At 37.0% G+C, this 18,029-nt stretch overlaps 1 long non-coding RNA gene across 1 annotated transcript in view; it reads right to left on the bottom strand.

The window, feature by feature from the left end:
• LOC148052293 (uncharacterized) overlaps positions 1-18,029 on the bottom strand; it is a 173,796-nt gene that overhangs the window by 27,882 nt on the left and 127,885 nt on the right. The window contains exon 3 of the long non-coding RNA XR_015698924.1: positions 10,979-11,091. This is a non-coding gene — a long non-coding RNA (uncharacterized LOC148052293). The remainder of the gene's footprint in view (positions 1-10,978; positions 11,092-18,029) is intronic.

Raw genomic sequence — 18,029 nt, forward strand, 5'->3', positions numbered from 1 at the left:
ATTTCTTCTAACTAGAAAATTCTTAATTTCTGAGAAAAAGAGAATGCACAAAAGTCTGCTTAAAACAGAAGAGCTGTACTGCGTAACTAAAGGATAGTCGGTGTTTGTAAGCTTTGAGTGTGTAAAACCAGCAATATATTAAGGAAAAAGGCATTCCCTTGTTTTGCTCTTTCTGAAGAAAAGTAAAGCTTCCTCACAGAGTAAGTGTGAGATTTAATCATAAAATGAGGGCAACAAATGGAAAAATATTTGTTGTAATAACTTCTGCATACAGCAAATTCAGCTACGTTCAGTTTTAAAGGACTGTGATTGACTTGCTCTTGACTCTGTATTACGAGTGTGTTAATTGTTCCCTTTGGAAGTGGAACTGCCTTTTTTGACAAAAAACTAAAATAGCTTTTGCATGGTTTGTACTACAGTTGCTCTAAAAATCCCCAGCAAACTATTTCTCTTTTTGATACTATGAATTGACATGGGGATCCAAAAAAATTATACATATTACAGCAATTAATAATTACAGATAGTTCTACCCAAGCACAGCTGTCAAGACTGCAATTCCCTCTGCAGAGACTAAGGAAAAATATATGAGTTAGGCCTGCAAAAATTAGAATTATTTTAATAATTAAATAGTTACAGTGGTAAAAAGTAGAACTAAGTTATGTTCTACAGTTGCAAGACTTAAGAACAAGTTGTAAATGTAAATATTAATTCCCTATTTTTCTTTTTAGTCTAAAATAGTTTAAAAGACATAGAAGTAATTGTCTTAAGGAGAATGTATGCACAAAAGAATGCATTACTCTAGGTCATGAAAATTTTTCTACAAATTTGTATGCAGATGATATAAGATGTAAGAGTCAATCTCAGCTGGAAAATGAGGGTCAACTTTCTTGGCATGAGTTTCATACTTTTATTTTTCTATCCAATCTACAATAAATATAATCTTGCATGACCAGCCTTTAGTAATCCTCTTTTCATTCCCTACCTCAAAGTCTTTAATTTTTTTTTTCTTGGAGTGTTTGTTATAGTCTTAGAGTTTTCTAAGTCAAAACAACAGATCAATAGTTTCTTACCTCAGTATACTTGTTAGCTACCTATTATCTACTACTACATCCAGTTTGATAGATTTATTAATATATTTTTTCAAAGAGCAGTTTCTTTGCAATTTCAGTATTCTAGAATGGAAATTGTCTATCTCCCCTTCATCCTTATTATGACTGAATTAATTTCCGTTTTCTTCAGATACGGTTATTTCCATTTCCACTAGTTATCCTGTCTCTATCCTCATGCTCCATGTTATCACCCTTACTGAAAACTGAGTTAATGTATTCCTTTAGTTCAGGAGCAATATCTTGATCAGCTCTAATCTCAGCCTCATTGTCAAAGCATGGGGACACCATTTTATCGTATGACTAAAAGATCATTTTTATCAGTTTTAATTTCCCTCCTAAAATATAATTGTGTTTGTCTTTTGACAATTATTGCTAAGTCTGATAGTCCCTCACCTTTAAGATACAGCTTTCTGGGACATATCTTTCTCTGTAGCCTGCTTGTTTTTTTCCTAATATCCTTTCTGGGATGGAAATTCTTCCATTTAGCACTGCAACATTTCCCTTCAAGGGTCCCTTCCCACCCCCTCCTTGACTGCAATACAAAAGGTGTTATTATCAATGTTACGCTCCCACTACAAATATTTGCTCAGTGCCACTCATAACCGTTGCCAATGACTCTAAGTTTCTTAACCTAATAATTGAATTATTTTAAAACAGAAAAAATAGAAATAGGTAAAATGCACTCCCTGAAATAATAGCAAAACAAAAATAAAAGAATGATACCACCATATCATCCATCACAAAAAATTATCATCATTCAGATGACATATTTTTGAATGAATACAGGGGTATAAAAACCTGTGCTCAGGTTCCTCTTCCAGAGGAATTATTATCTTTTATTACATTAAATAGAAAAATTCTCTTTTACAAAACAAGAATCCTTGCACAGGAGCTGTGTAGCTAAGGTCTCCTCTAAGGAATACAAAGAGCATCTGACACTTGAAAGATAATAAAGATTGATCTATTGCATGTAAAATGAGAAAACTCTACTGTTTATCGTGATCTATAGTGGAATAGTCCACTGACCAGATCAGGAATATTAGCCATCATAATCATTCTCCAAAGCTACATCTTTATAGCTACATTTTCGTTATTTCATACTGAAGTAGTGCTTTTCCCCTTCCTATGAGGGGACAGTAACTCTGAAATATCACGCACCTGATGCTGCGGCCAACTGTTCTTCTGGCTGAAATACTGTATTTTGCTCCCTCCGAATATCTTGCAGTTTTTTCACGGTAACAAGCAGTTTTTCTTAAAATTGAACCAGCCTTAGCTTCTGCATAGAAGGTACTTTTTCACTTTGAACTGATGGTCTTTTTTAATGGGTTTGTTGCTTGACTAGATTCCCAAGACAAAATCAGTTAGGATGCACAGGATATTTCACTGTGAAAAGCTCTGAAGTAAGAGAAGTTTTTGTGAGCATATTTTAGATTTTACTGAATTTAGATTTTACTGCAACGTCCTAGATCTCATTTCATAGCCGATCATCAGTATTTATTCTAGTTTTAAACAAGTAAAAAAAAAAATTGACTAGCACCGCAGGGGAAAAGGTTGGGTTTTTTTCTATTTATTGCTATTTTTAACATTATGTTTGTGACTTAAATGCAATTCTGCAGCACTAAACAAAGAAAATATTGCCCGTAAGTTTTTAAAATAAATATCCAAGGAGATTACCTAAAGCAGCTTTTGCAAGCAAATAAATACATAAATATCATATGAATAAACACAGGAGGATTCTATGAATTTCTTTAAAGGTCCATCATGTTGTACAATGACCCCCTAGGAACTGTCAATTCTACTGGTCTTAAACCAAAGTACAATACTGTCTTCTCCCTCCTCTCCCCTGCCACCCCCGTCACTGTACTAATACAGAAACCTGGTTTTGAGAATATACCTTTCTGAAATACATCTCTTCAAGGTACGTTGTTAGGGTTTTTTCTCCTATTTAGATTTTTGCCATAATAAAATTTTATACCTTCAGATGCAAGCAGAGATGCCTTTACTGAGGAGTTAATACCATGGGAAATAGGATGTAAACAAATAATCGAAGATGCACCTATGATAGCATTTGTTTCTTATACTTTGCAATCTTGTATTACTAAATGAACATCTGAAAGCAAAACTAATTTGAAACAGAGTTAAAATCGCTATTATTCTATTATCTTTCAAGAGAGAAAAAGTTCGACAAAAAGAGAAGTGGGGAACTATACAGCATAGATTTTTAAACTGTTGCAAATTTCAACTTTGAGAGATCAGAATCCCTCTAAGCTTTTGGCCATTATTAAGAAAGAGACATCAATGAGCCAAAATGCCTGCAACATTGGCAGGCCTCCTGCCTCCCTCCTCACAGCTCTTAAATACCCTGCATTTGTTCAGCCCATGTTTGCAACTGACTTGCTGTCATGGTTTAACCCCAGCCAGCAACTAAGCACCGCGCAGCTGCTCGCTCACTCCCCCCCAGCAGTGGGACAGGGGAGAGAATTGGAAGGGTGAAAGTCAGAAAACTCATGAGTTGAGATAAGAACAGTTTAATAATTGAAACAAAATGAAATAGCATAGTAGTAGTAATAATAATAATAATATAATAATACAATAATAATATACGAAGCAGGTGATACACAACACAATTGCTCACCACCCGCCAACCGATGCCCAGCCTGTTCCCGAGCAGCAATTGCTGCCCCCCGGCCAACTGCCCCCAGCTTATATACTGAGCCTGATGTCATGTGGCATGGAATAGCCCTTTGGCCAGTCTGGGTCAGCTGCCCTGGCTGTGCCCCCTTCCCAGCTTCTTGTGCACCAGGCAGAGCACGGGAAGCTAAAAAGTCCTTGACTGGTGTAAGCACTACTTAGCAACAACTAAAACATCAGTGTGTTATCAACATTATTCTCATCCTAAACCCAAAACACAGCACTATACCTGCTACTAGGAAGAAAAAATCAATTGTATCCCAGTTGAAACCAGGACACTTGCTAGTTTCAGCCAGAACATATTTAGAAATTGTGTTAGCAAGAAAATTCCAGTGTGCTCTTTTCCTCTGTATGACAAACAAATGCATCGTTGTCTGGTCTTGAATGTAAGATTTCATTTCTAAAAATCTTACACATTTTAAACGAAGTCTCAAAAAACAGTAAATGATTCAGTGACCCTCAGATTAGATAAACTGCAGAACTTTGCAGTAATGCTTACATATGGAAATATCATCCATGTGCAGTCTGTGATAAAAAATTCTGGGATTTATTGTTCTTTTTAGCCTTTCTACAATATCCTTGCATTTTCATTTAGCTCCTATTCTTCAGAGGCGCTTACCATTAAATTCATAGGATTTCTCAAAAATCTGCGGAAATACATTAAATTCGTATGCATTAATCCATGAGAGAGATCCCACAAGATTCCAGAATGCTGCATTTGATGCACATCAATGCTGACTTCATGCAAGTCATTTAAAGAATGCATAGCACACTATTTCTGAACTGAAGATTATGGCTCAAACTGATAGTGACTTTATAAAGATACTCAGTTTGGTTACAGAATATCAGTGTTTTTCTCCCTGTGTTGTATATTACATTTTTGTGTTTCAGTACAGACTGGGCTGGGTAACTGATAGTTACTGCACTCTGCTCAGTCAGGTGCATCCCTGAGAATACTACTACAAGGAAAAGCATGTAGGGAGGACCTAACAGCAAAGTTCAAGGTCCCTACAGCAACACAGGCTGATTCCAGAAATTCTGAGAAGAGTGAGAAGCAGTGATATTCTTCCTAGGGACTCAGAAGGGATTCAAAGGTTTGCTGTAATCCAGGAAGCAAATAAAAAGTTGCTAAACAGAGAACAAATCTATAGGAAGAGAAATGCCCTGAAAAAGCCACAGTAGGCAAGAGGGAGATTTCCTTTCAAAACTTGATTTTTGTACAGTCTCCTTAAGAATTTTCTGTATTTTGAGAATTCTTTTTTCCAATACCACTTTTATAAAATTTATTTTTAGAATGGCATGCTGAGAATCCCGTGTCCCACGGTATAAAATCATCCTCGCTATATATTGGTACGCATATAAATGTCTATATTTCATTAAACATTTTCTAATATTTACAATGTGTATATATATTTATAATTTTTGCATTTATTTGGAGAGGAGTGTGCTTTTTTGGGAGGTTTGCACAAGTGAAACAAACTTGGAAAACAGAAGTCTTCTTTCAAAAGATGTTTGATTCTTAGGACAGATATTCCCAAAGCAGTCTTGGATATCTTAGCCTCTATAGACACTTTATGCACTGTTCAGGTGGAAAAAACAAAATTTACTTGCACATCATTTACTTGCTCATCAATCTGACAACATCCACAGATGAGGCATGCAGTGGAAAACACAAGAGCACCACAAGAATGCAAAAATCTTTCTGGTTTCATTTATTTAATGCACATCAGCAGTTTAAGTTAAGCTAACTGACCTTATGTACAGTTAATTCACGTCTGCCTTCCATAAGATGAATTTGTCAACCTCTGCTAGACATCCTGACCCATAATCTGAACCCAGAGAAGAAAAGCATGAGAAATAACCCCTCAATAAAAACATTCTAAATCCAGATTTTGAATGTTTGTTATATACCACATTTTCACTTACAAATTACCTGTCCCCTCCATTCTGCCCACAAGTGCTTAAGGAATATTGGGTGCACAGACCTCAGTAAGGTGGAGATAACAGCTTCCCCGCTATCTGAAGTTCTCTGTCACTTTAAACCTGGGACCTTTTGTAACAGCTAAACCCCAAGCATTATTTAGACCATCAAAGACACCATGATCACAGGAAGGGGTGATTTAATGAATCACTGTAGAATGAAGCTGCAGTACTACTCCTGTATTTTTACACCTCCTTCGCTAGAGGCTCCGACTGGGAGTTGCAAGCTGGATGTAATTTTTCAGAAGGTCTTCAAGGGTATAGTGCACAGGAATTGAATCTCCAGCTGTTGTTGCTAATGAAGGGGTTTTATCAGGTCCCACATATTCAAAAGATGTCCTTTTAATATGATGCTGATATAAAGTCCTAAACAAAACTAGCTGGCTACAGCCTATTGGATAAAGACCATATCCTAGAACAGCTAAAACTTGTATCATTTACTATTCATACTTCTTATTCTGCTCCAATAATCAGACACAAAGAATAAATGATGAAGGGCTGTCAGTCAAGGAGAGATTTACACAGAAGACTTGTTTCCACCATAACACTCATGAATAAAACAAGAGTAGAATAACAAAGGTGTTAAATCAATGTTATAATTAGCAGGGGTCAATTAGAGAGTTTTTGGCTATCAGTTTCAAACATTTCTTCTCTCAAATAAAGACCTTCCTAGTGACAGCACATTCAATACCAAATATCTAAATGCAAAAATCCTATAAAACAAAGTTTGCCTTGCATTTAAAAGCTATTATTTTTGTCTTTACAATATACTACAGCTCAGATACTGTAACACCTTTCCTTCACAATATTATGGATTTTTTTAAAAAGCCTTTTAACAGTTATTTTTAACATTTACTGGTGGGTTGGTTTGTTTTTTTTTTTTTTTTTTTTGTGGAATGTATAGATTTTATCAAAAACCTGTAAAAAAAAATCTATTAAAATCCACTGAATTAACATAGAAGCAGTCCTATGGGATTCAAAAATGCTTATGTATCATCTATATGAAATCTGATTTAATGAAATTTTTTGAAGAATGACTATTATAGCGTCTCGCAAGTAGAGGCTACAAATACAACTGATAGTGCTTCCAAGCAACTAAGCCTGAAACCAACTAAATTACCAGTATTACATGTTTATTTCAACATTTGAATTCTCTACTGTTGCATTTGCATTTCTTGAGACTATTATAATCTTAAAACTAAAATACTATGGAAAAAGGGGAATCCAGTTTAAACATTTTGCCCTTGGAGTTAAATTGTGGAGTTACATTTAGGTTTTGGTTTTTTTCACTAAACTTAAAAAAATGCAAAGATACTAAAACTAAAAAAATGCAATGGGGCAGCCCATAAATAAGCATCAGTTTCCTTTTTAAATCTTGAGGGTATTTCCGGGAGCACAGAACCATTCTCAGGTTTTACATTTCATTTCCTACAATGTATTTTCAAAGAATAATGTTCTGTCAACCAGAATCACATAACAGATCTTCAGTACATACAAACTGTTACAGCTCCACTGACAACACAACTGTTTATATAGGGCACCCAAGACACTTCAAATGGAAAAACACTGAATTTCCTTGCATTTTTCCTACAACCTGACCTTCAGTTAGTTTGCAAAGGCACCAAGATCATACGATCCACAATACCATATGCTGCTCTCTCTTGTGTTTATAATTAAGTTACACTTTTAAAAGCTGCAAAAGCTTTTTGATTTAGTTATGCCACTGTGCTTGCTTCTGAAATTGAAGCATTTCCTTTTTAGACTCTTCTGGTCTTTTCTTCCCATTCCAGTGCCTACTGCAACATCTTAGCAGGATGATTGTTTTCTGAGGACCTTAACTAAAGACATTTACTGCTCATGTTTGGATGACTAGTTCATTAATAGTCCTATGTCCTTCACAGAAAGTTGCTTTTATGTTCTAATCATCTTTCCAGAGATCAGAAACATAAACCAGGTCATTATGAGTTGATTCAAATCAATGTCCAATGACTTTCTAATTTTCATTTCACACTTGATAGCCTTAGCGTCTGCTTTTGGCAACAGTCCTACTGAAATACTCTTTTATCAGATATTTTTGGGAATTTTTTTCATCTTTCTGAAACCACATCTAATCAAGAGGGCAGCAGCATGAACACATACCACCATTGGTATACCACCATTTACTGGGCAGTAAAATTTCCCTTCCTAACAGGATTTCAGTGATTAATGACTGCCATACTCCTCAAACAAGCATATGTTATTCTATTCTATTTGGAAAGAATAAAATTTCATTTTTTCCCCTCTAGCATTTCCATATTAAAAGCATATCTAATTCCTCCTTTCTTGATTTTGGTTTACTATATAATGGTTGACTGAAAAATTTAAATTTTTGTGGTATACTTTGAGCTTTACCTCCAGATTTGTTCTTTTTTGTTTTGTTTTTGGTTTTTTTTCTTCTCTCCTAATCTCATTACAGGCTAGGGAGATGCAAAATTTTATTTCCCTAAGCTATCTCTGTCTGCTATTTCCACCTTCTGCTTTTTGTGTGCATCTTCAAAGTTCGGGAGCTATGCATTCACAGGCTGTCTCAGCGATACATTACCTTGCCACATTTCAAATCTTGAGAAAAACTAGGAAAAGCAAGAAAGTGTACCTTCTGGCTTTGTTATTTTCCACCAAAAGTGATCAAAATTCTATTAAAGTTCCTTGATGGATGGATACATGTACAGTATGCCAAGTCATACCCAAATCCTCATGCATATGATTTTCATTAACTTTTACATGAGTAAATTTACTCCTGAGTGTTTTAAGGTAGAGCTCTCAGAGCTCTGTTGTACGTAACAGCTCACATGCAACATTAGCACTCACATTATGTCATGCTTGTTCTGAAGTTTATCAGGAATGATATTACAAGAGACATACAGATGGTTCATATATCTTTTAAATTGAGGAAGCCATCCTAATCACAGACATCTTTTCCTGCAGTGTATCTTACTATTTGCATGCTCTGAACAAATCAGTGCTTTTCACCAGCCAAAAAAGGGAAATCAGGCCCATTCAATTTCAAAAGTCTGCTTAAAAGAAATTATTTATCCTCCTTTTTATTTAACTTAGATCTTGCTTCAGTGTCATAATCCTACTGACACTCCTATCTTGTAGAATTCCTCAAAAATCCATACAGATCTCTCTTTAAAGAAAATAAACAACAATTAAAAACAATTCCATACCTGCTTATGTATCCTTGCATAAAGTCAGAAGCATGTCACAAAAAACCCCCCTGAGATTATTATGAAATTCCTGACTTACTGATCATAGAATCGTTACAGTTGGAAAAGACCTTTAAGATCATCAAGTCCAACAGTTAACCTAACACTGCTAAGTCCACCACTAAACCACGTCCCTAAGCACCACATCTACCTGTCTTTTAAATACCTCCAGGGATGGGGACTCAACCACTGCCCTGGGCAGCCTGTTCCAGTGCCTGACTACCCTTTCGGTGAATAAATTTTTCCTAATATCCATTCTAAAACTGCCCTGGCACAACTTGAGGCCGTTTCCCTTTGTCCTATTGTATGTTACTTGGCAGAAGAGACCAAACTTCACCTCACTACAACCTCCTTTCAGGTAGTTGTAGAGAGTGATGAGGTCTCCCCTGAGCCTCCTTTTCTGCAGACTAAACAACCCCAGCTCCCTCAGCCGCTCCCTCCTAAGACTTGTGCTCTAGACCCTTCACCAACTTCGTTGCCCTTCTTTGGACACGCTCCAGCACCTCGATGTCCTTCTTGTAGTGAGGGGCCCAAAACTGAACACAGTACTCGAGGTGCAGCCTCACCAGTGCTGAGTACAGGGGGACGATTGCTTCCCCAGTCCTGCTGGCCACACTGTTTCTGATACAAGCCAGGATGCTATCAGCCTTCTTGGCCACCTGGGCACACTGCTGGCTCCTATTCAGCCAGCTGTCAATCAACAGCCCCAGGTCCTTTTCAGCCAGGCAGCTCTCCAGCCACTCCTCCCCAAGCCTGTAGCGTTGCATGGGGTTGTTGTGACCCAAGTGCAGGACCTGGCACTGAGCCTTGTTGAATCTCATACAGTTGGCCCCGGCCCATCGGTCCAGCCTGTCCAGGTCCCTCTGTAGGGCCTTCCTACCCTCCAGCAGATCAACACTCCCACCCAACTTGGTGTCGTCTGCAAACTTACTGAGGGTGCACTTGATCCCCTCGTCCAGATCATTGATAAAGTTGTTAAACAGAACTGGCCCCAGTACTGAGCCCTGGGGAACCCCACTTGTGACAGGCTGCCAGCTGGATTTAACTCCATTCACCACAACTCTTAGGGCCCAGCCATCCAGTCAGTTTTTTACCCAGCGAAGAGTACACCCCTCCAAGCCATGAGCAGCCAGTTTCTCCAAGAGAATGCTGCGGGAAATGGTGTCAAAGGCTTTACTAGTCCAGGTAGACAACATCCACAGCCTCTCCCTCATCCACTGAGCAGGTCACCTCATTATAGAAGGAGATCAGGTTAGTCAAGCAGGACCTGCCTTTCATAAACCCATGCTGAATAGGCCTGATCCCCTGGTTGTCCTGTACATGCCACGTGATGGCACTCGGGATGATCTGCTCCATAACCTTCCCCAGCACCAAGGTCAGGCTGATAGGCCTGTAGTTGCCCGGATCCTACTTCCGGTAGATGCGCGTCACCTTTGCTAACTTGCAGTCATCCGAGACCTCCCCAGTTAGCCAGGACTGCTGATAGATAATTGATAAGCAAGTAGCTATTATTTGAAGAAGATTCTGGGAAAACAGGTGAAATAAAACTGGATAATCACATCATTCAACTCAGATACCTGTTTTAAATTACCCAAATTAGGAGGTTGGAACCAAGAGCTCAGAGCCCCTCCTGGACATGGATAAAACTGATATTCTTCAGCTGGAGAATTTAAAACCCAGCATGGTGTTTTGAATGTTTAGGCAACTTCTGCTAATCTAAAGGAAAAGGGTTGGTACTGTCCTCTGAGAGCTGTACTGAAATCTGTTGGTTATTTCAGATAACTTCTACTCACCTCATTCCTTTATATATCCCTTATTCTATAGCATTCCTGCCCAAGTCACTTGTAAAACAAAGGAATACAATTTGTTTTCATTAATTCTGTCCTTAAATTTCTAGGCAAACCTTTAATTATTCAATGATAGTCTGTCACTTCTATTTGGTTTCAGACTCACCCAATTAAGAGTGGTGGTTTGGATCTGAGGCTCCTTGAGGATTTTATTTTCCACGAACAGAAGAAACACAGCCTTTATTTATATTCTGTTGTATCTAGAAGTCATCGCGTTATCTAAACAAGACAAATTCATGATTTAGTGCATAATGATACCCAAGTAGGCTGTTCACACAAATTTAATTAGTGCTTACAAGCATAACATGAATCAATGTGTTGGTTTATTATTGTGCTGCTGTCTATTTTTTTCCTGTTAAAGCACACACTACATTGTCAGTCAAACATTTAGCAATGTAGTGTGCTAAATTTACACTTAAGCTCCGCATAATTATTTCACTATCAGTTCTACATTCTGTGTTTTTTTCCAGTTTTGTTTGTTTCTTATAGTCTAACAGTCCTTGTTTTTGAGATTGCTGTATTCTAACTACTATCATGTTTCTGTGGAAACAAAGGGTTTTTCAGCCTTTAGAAAATTTTGAATCTTTCCTCTATTCTGTGTAATCCTTTCTTTTCTGCTGTTTAAAACCTTTAAATAAGATGCACATCTTCTTAACATTAATCTGAAAAATACTTTGGCAGGAATTACTTCTTTGATTCATACAAGCTTCTCATAATATAGCCTCAATAGCAGATGTATAAATGAACAATATTAACATTAATGTTATTTGATATAAAAATGTTTGGACACAACTACTGCACATGTTACATATTACTACTCTATTACCTGGATTTAGATTCAAGATCAGAAGCAGAACAATCAAACACTCACTTGAAAAGACTTCAAGATGAAAATAGGCAGGTGCCAAAAGAAACACCCCCAATTCTGTTTATCATCCACTTCCGCCCTCCCCCACCCCCAAAATGCATTATAAATTTAGGGATCCAGACTGCAATGATGAATTAACCCTGTAAGTAGAAGTTTAATTGAAAAACATTGAATAACAGCAGATTATGCTTTGGGCTTTCTTCTCCTTACAGAGTATAATGATTTGTAAAGTGTAGCTTATTCTAAAGTTATGTTTTGTTTCTGATTACTGATAGCATAATCAAAGACTATGATATAAGGCAAAGTCATAACATCACCAGCCCAGGACTCAAACCTGAACATAGTTTAAGGAAGTAAATTCCAACTCCCCCCTCTTTCCTCCCTTGCCAGTTTACATAAACCATCTAGTTTCATTGTCCAAGACTTTACAGAAATATTGTGTTCAGCTAAAGTATTTGAATGAAGAGAGAATATTGTTTTTGCAAACAAGAAGGTATAGAAGAAAACAGCTTTCTAACTGGCAGAGAGCAAATATGATCACCCACTGTGATTTAAGTTCTATCTATATATGCGCTTTACTGATTTTTTTGGTTTTGATTAATTGCCGTATTTGACATCTGTCTTGATATGATCTGGAACCCAATCATTTAAGCTTTTTCCTGGAATTTCTCGTTTTTACATAAAGTAGCTGTTCCTAGTTTCTCTCAAGTTTTGATATTTCATTTCAAACCTAGCACAGACTTTCTAAGTATATATTCCTAATTTCAGAGGGATGCATAAAGCCATAAATATCTCAAAACCTACTTTGCTTAATTTAGATATTCTTGTGTCTAAGTATTATATCCAATAGTGATGTTCAGGAAAAAAAATACCCATAAGGAACAATGTACTTCAGAAACAATGGGAACCAAGTGATATAAAAATCAAAAAAAAAAAAAATCATAGATTGACCATTTTAAGATACAGATACTGAGCTTTATGGTCAAAATAAAGCACTCTAATGTCTTGGAAAACTATTCTGTTAAATTAAGGAAACATACTATAGTGAACATTTCTCTGCATGTTACTGATGAAGAGCAAGTTGCTCTGCTGTATAAAGGTTCTGTCGTCTTCTACCTTGTGTTAACTGCATGTTGGCTTCTTTAAATAGAAGGTTGAGTTTTGGTCACCATTAGACTTCCCTGTGAATGATAAGGCTGCAGCACAACAGTAGGAGTTTAGGCCTCAAGATATCAAGATTTCCATCAAGGAGATTTGAGACAAATGGTGCATCCACAAGAGATTTACTTATGTGTAAACAGTTTTGAAATAATTTAGTATACATAGGAGCCTTATTTATTGCAAGATTTTTCATAATAAAACCTCTAAACTCTCTTTCATGCCTCTCGAGCATGAAAGCTCCCTGCCTCCTGTGAAAAATCTGTTCTTCAAGGATAAGTAATTTTCAGGAGTCTTCTATGCTCATTTTCTTCCAAGGCTGAGGAACCAGATGGCTTAGATCCACTTATTTATAAAAGTCTCCATATTCCTTGCTGCTTATTAGTCATTAGGTTTAGTACGGAAAAACTAGTACCATTAACTAGTACTGAAACGAGCAAGGCTTGAGACCGCTTTGTACTTGTGGAAGGATTCTCACTACTGTGCTGCTGAAAAATTAATTATACTTTTCATTAATTATAACACACATCCACAGCACAGGTCTTCTTTTAAACTACCATGACAATACAATAAAATGCAGTTCAGGACAAATGACAGCATAATACTGAATTTTTAAAATACCTATTGTGAAAGTACTGTAGCATGGAACGTAAACTGTGATTCAGGGGACAGATTTGCCATATGGTAAGCTTTTAGTGCCAGCATTAACTGAATCCCCCAAACCAGCGTTTCACTTTTCCACGATAGAAAAAAAGAACACCTACTTGTACAGAGTGAGGAAAACCAAGACCAATTGATGTCAGAACTGATCTCAGTTTAAATTATCCATACTGATATCAAATTTTCTTTTCAGATGAAGCTATCCTTGCAAGTATTTGCTGTCATGAGTATTAAGTATGTACAGATGCTTTCAAGCAGTAGTGAAGGATTTCAGTACTATAATCTCCAGTGCTTTTGCTTTATTTTATAGCAGTTGCTGCTCCATTGCTTTCTCTCACCTAGCTAACAAAACAGCTTCTCAGCAACTCTTCTACAGAGGATTCCCCAGGGCTCTGACCTTCTCGTTTCCCTCGCTTTTTTTGTGGGCATATTCTGCAAGGCCAGAAGTAAAGACATATTCAGTCTCTAACCTACCACATCACAAACACCAGACCTATAGAAAAGCATCAATTGTATCTATGCATATTGTGGAAAGCACTGATATCATGGAATGGATCATGTGCTACGTAGCAACTTTTATATCCCGCTACAACAATAAATTTCTGTAATACATGCCCTCTGCAAACATCTGGCTGCAAACCAAAACAGCTAATCATTACCCATTAAGTCTAACTGAGCAGAACAAGGTCCCTCTGAGCTTTCCTTGGCATCCAAGAAATTGAAACGCTTCTGTGAAGGCCTGACCTTGCTGTCCCAATGAGTTGTATAGAAAAATTTTGTTGACTCCAGTGGAGTTTTATCCAACTCTTGATAAAATCATAGGTTTCCTTTTATTTGAAAGTACATCCGTTTTGAGTACTATCCCTAAATACATCTGCCACTGTACATGTCAAACCTCACTTGTAATATTTCTTAAGCCTCAAAGTGGGCAACTGCATTTAATTTTCCTCATGACAGAGTAGAATATACCAAAACACCTTCACCATTTTCAAGAAATGGGGCAATATTGTACGGCTAGCTTAAGAGAGAGCTCCTCCCAAAATCAATGCTTCGGATATGTCAGAAAAAGAATCAGTAACAATTTCTAATATTCTCCAAATCAAAGGGACTATGAAGCACAGCAATTCCTACTTAAAAAAAAAAAAAAGAAAATTAATCTACTGACGTCTTACCTATCTGATTTAAGAATGCTATGTAATGAAAAATTTAAAATACATGTTACAGGATGACTTACACATGTGCTGTACAAGTAAGACTGTTTTACAGGGAGAACAAAGAAACTGTTATCTGGTCCAAAGAGCAAGACGCCAAAAAGGAAACTCTTAGAACACACATTCAGCATAAAACAGACACTGTTAAACAGCTCGCAGATTCATGCATGTTAGTTAATCAGAGAAATGTTGGATACTCAATACTGGAGATTTCACTTATACAATTTTTATAAGAGTTGTGCGTGCATGATCAACATGAAGAAGAATATACCAAAAAGGGAAATGTTTATCTTTTTTTTTTTTTTTTTTTCCCGGGGGAAGACTGAGACTTCTTGAATAATTAAAAGTCACAAAAATATCGGTCATGATTTTCCGAGTCTTACAAACTTTTTCAGGACTTTTTTCCATAACTTAGAGGATAGTGCATTAAGGTTTAATTTAGATACCCATTAAAACACACGGATCTTATCAAGTTTCATAAGTCCACTAAATTGGAATGTTAAGTATCTTGACAAAAGCCAGTCCAATGACATTTCTGTTTTGAACCCAGGCCGAGACAGAAACTAGAGAGAATTAGACTATTTAACTGAATATTTCAGAATTTTAAAGGAACATTAGTTTGGCTGGAAAAAAAAAGATGACTGTTCCAGGCATAAAGGGACCCTACATTACAGGAAGTGTTTCATGCATCTGTATTCATTCCAAAGTTCCCTCTGTATAATACATCTGTCTTGTTAATGCAAAGTCAGCCCTGGGAATGCCTGGAGATGCTGGAAATTAAATCAATTTCTATTTTATTCAGAGGAAGAAAATAAGAAGACAGAAGGCTTTAGAGAACCTACTGTTGTGGAAAGGGTCAAGAAAAGTAGAAATACCATAAATATAGCCTAGTATGTGGAGAAAGAATTGAATCAAGAAACTGGTTTGCCATTCACATGAGACAACATTTGTGAGCTTGTGTCCTTAGCAAATATTGGTCTTCCCTTTCCTTTGATGTAAACAACAGTGACCACCAGGATAAATGGATTTTTTTTCTCCAGATTTCTTTCCTGTTCTTGATGTGGGTGTTCCCCTACATACAGTCTGTTCAAGGACATTTTCAGTTTCATGATCTCAGAGGTCCGTGACAGATGAACACAGCTAGCCCCAGGGTAAACACTCTGTTCCCACAGTGCCAAACAGTTGGGGTAAGCAGTATTTTTCAAACTGTGTCTCAAAAACCCTTAGGGACTAGAGAAGAATTCAAATGGCATTGCAAAGGATTAGGGAAAAAAAAAAAAAAGGTAGGAAAAATGTAAATAAAAAGTAGAAAAAACTGAAAGGAGTGGCACAGCTCCCATGGACTAGGGCAAGGGGTTGGAGAGTGAAGTGTTGCAGTTTCTCAGTTGTGGATGTCTCTCTGAGCCAGGAGTTGCCGACTTCTTTTACCTGCTGGTGATTTTCTAGATTTTTTTTTCCTAGGTCAGGGGACTAAGTACGTATTGTTGTAGCCAGAAATTACACCCGGTTCTGATTCTGCTGTGCTAAGAAGAGTGGTGTCTTGACTCTAAATACTGCAGGAAGACAGGTAAACCAAGATTTGGACTTTTGGAAATTGTGGGAAATCCTGGTGTAAAGGGAACAAGAGATGTGACCAGTAGGGCAGTACCAAAGACAGTAACTGATTTGGTTTTCGTTGACGTAGAAGACGACAGAGGCTCAACTCTTCTTCTCTCTCTTGACTTTCACAGCCTCTTTTCCTGTTTGTGTTTGCACAGCCACAGGACTTGCCTGCTCAGCCTTGTGGGCTCTCTGTCAACTAAGGAGAAATGCTGACCTTTGTTTGAGGTAATCAGGTCCAGCATTTTTGTTCAAGTTGGGCAAAGTCATCCAGAACAGTTTGGGGGTCAGTTTGGTCAGCAAACCCCACGAACTAGAGCACAAGGAATAAATCAGCCAAAACGAAAACAGAAAATCAAGCCTATGAGAGAACTGGTCCTGGAGGAAGATGGGGAGGAACAGAATTTATGAATTTGGGAGTGGAAATTATGTTTTTTTACCCATTTCTAATAATTCATTTTCTTTTCAGGATTCATAACTCACATGGGCTTTGAGGGAACGATATAAAGAGGCAATGCTTGGAAACCAAAACTGAGAAAAGATTTCTGTAAACTCTTTAAACTGGAAATTGCTAAGTGTAGGACCACTCTAACCTGAACTCACTTAGAGAAGTTTATTTCTTGTAGGAAAATAAGCTGCAATTCATAATTGTTTCTAAATGCATTAAGCAAACAGCACGTTTCCCAAAGGGCATATTTATTTTACAAAAATCAACAAACTATAGACAGAAATCAATCAGGTATCCAGCTTACAATATTTTAGGTTTTCTGGAGCTGAGAATAAAGGGCTACCAGTTATTGGAATTGTTTTTCTTTTGAGTGATGAGCAAAACATCTGTGTATAAAGCCAGTGATGAGTACATACTGGTAGCAGAATGCTCCACGTTCTTATTGAAGTTTATAGAAATAATAAGATTTACGAAACTGACACTAGTACAAGATAAATAACAATTTGGTGTGAAGAATGTTTTTTAATGACCTGTTTTTCACTTTGAATGGGCGCATGCACTCAGGTATTCATACCAGCACTTGAGCCTCAGATACATATTTATTTTTAATTACTTCGATACAGCTCTGAATATTAAAAAGCTGGATAAGAAATTGCAATACTTGCCAAATCCCAGTGATTTCATCAGGAAGTTCAGTCTCTGAATCACATGTAAGACTATAAACACAGTATCTTGATTTTAATGAAGAGAAATAAGTTCCTACTCAGCTTGTGTGCGAGCTTATACTGTATATTGACTTTCTCTAGACTATACTTCATGGTTGAACACAGAAATTATTAGCCTAATGTCACCTTTTTCAGAGTTTAAATCAAATCCCTTGCACCATTGTGGAATAGCTAGAAATTAAAAAAAAAAAAAGTTAAAAAGATGGTTCTTTCATTTTTATCTATCAATAGAAAATCATTAAGGGAAAAAAAAAGCAATTGAAACTCAACTTTCTGGCTAGTGTCAATGGGAACCACTCAGAAAAAAGTGGAGAAAAACACCAGGAGTTGTAAGTTTGTGATTAATACGGAAATACCCAATCAAATTTCTACGTAATTCTGCTAAATTCATTGTGTCACTCTAGAAGCAAACACTATATACAGTTTCCCTGACACTGCAGTCAGTGGCTAAACACAAGAACAAGATCAGATGGAAAGCAATTTAAAAA

The sequence above is a fragment of the Nipponia nippon genome, unplaced genomic scaffold (assembly GCF_047370975.1).
Source record: "Nipponia nippon isolate SJK-2023a ecotype South Korea unplaced genomic scaffold, ASM4737097v1 scaffold_5, whole genome shotgun sequence".
NCBI classification, from domain to species: Eukaryota; Metazoa; Chordata; class Aves; order Pelecaniformes; family Threskiornithidae; genus Nipponia; species Nipponia nippon.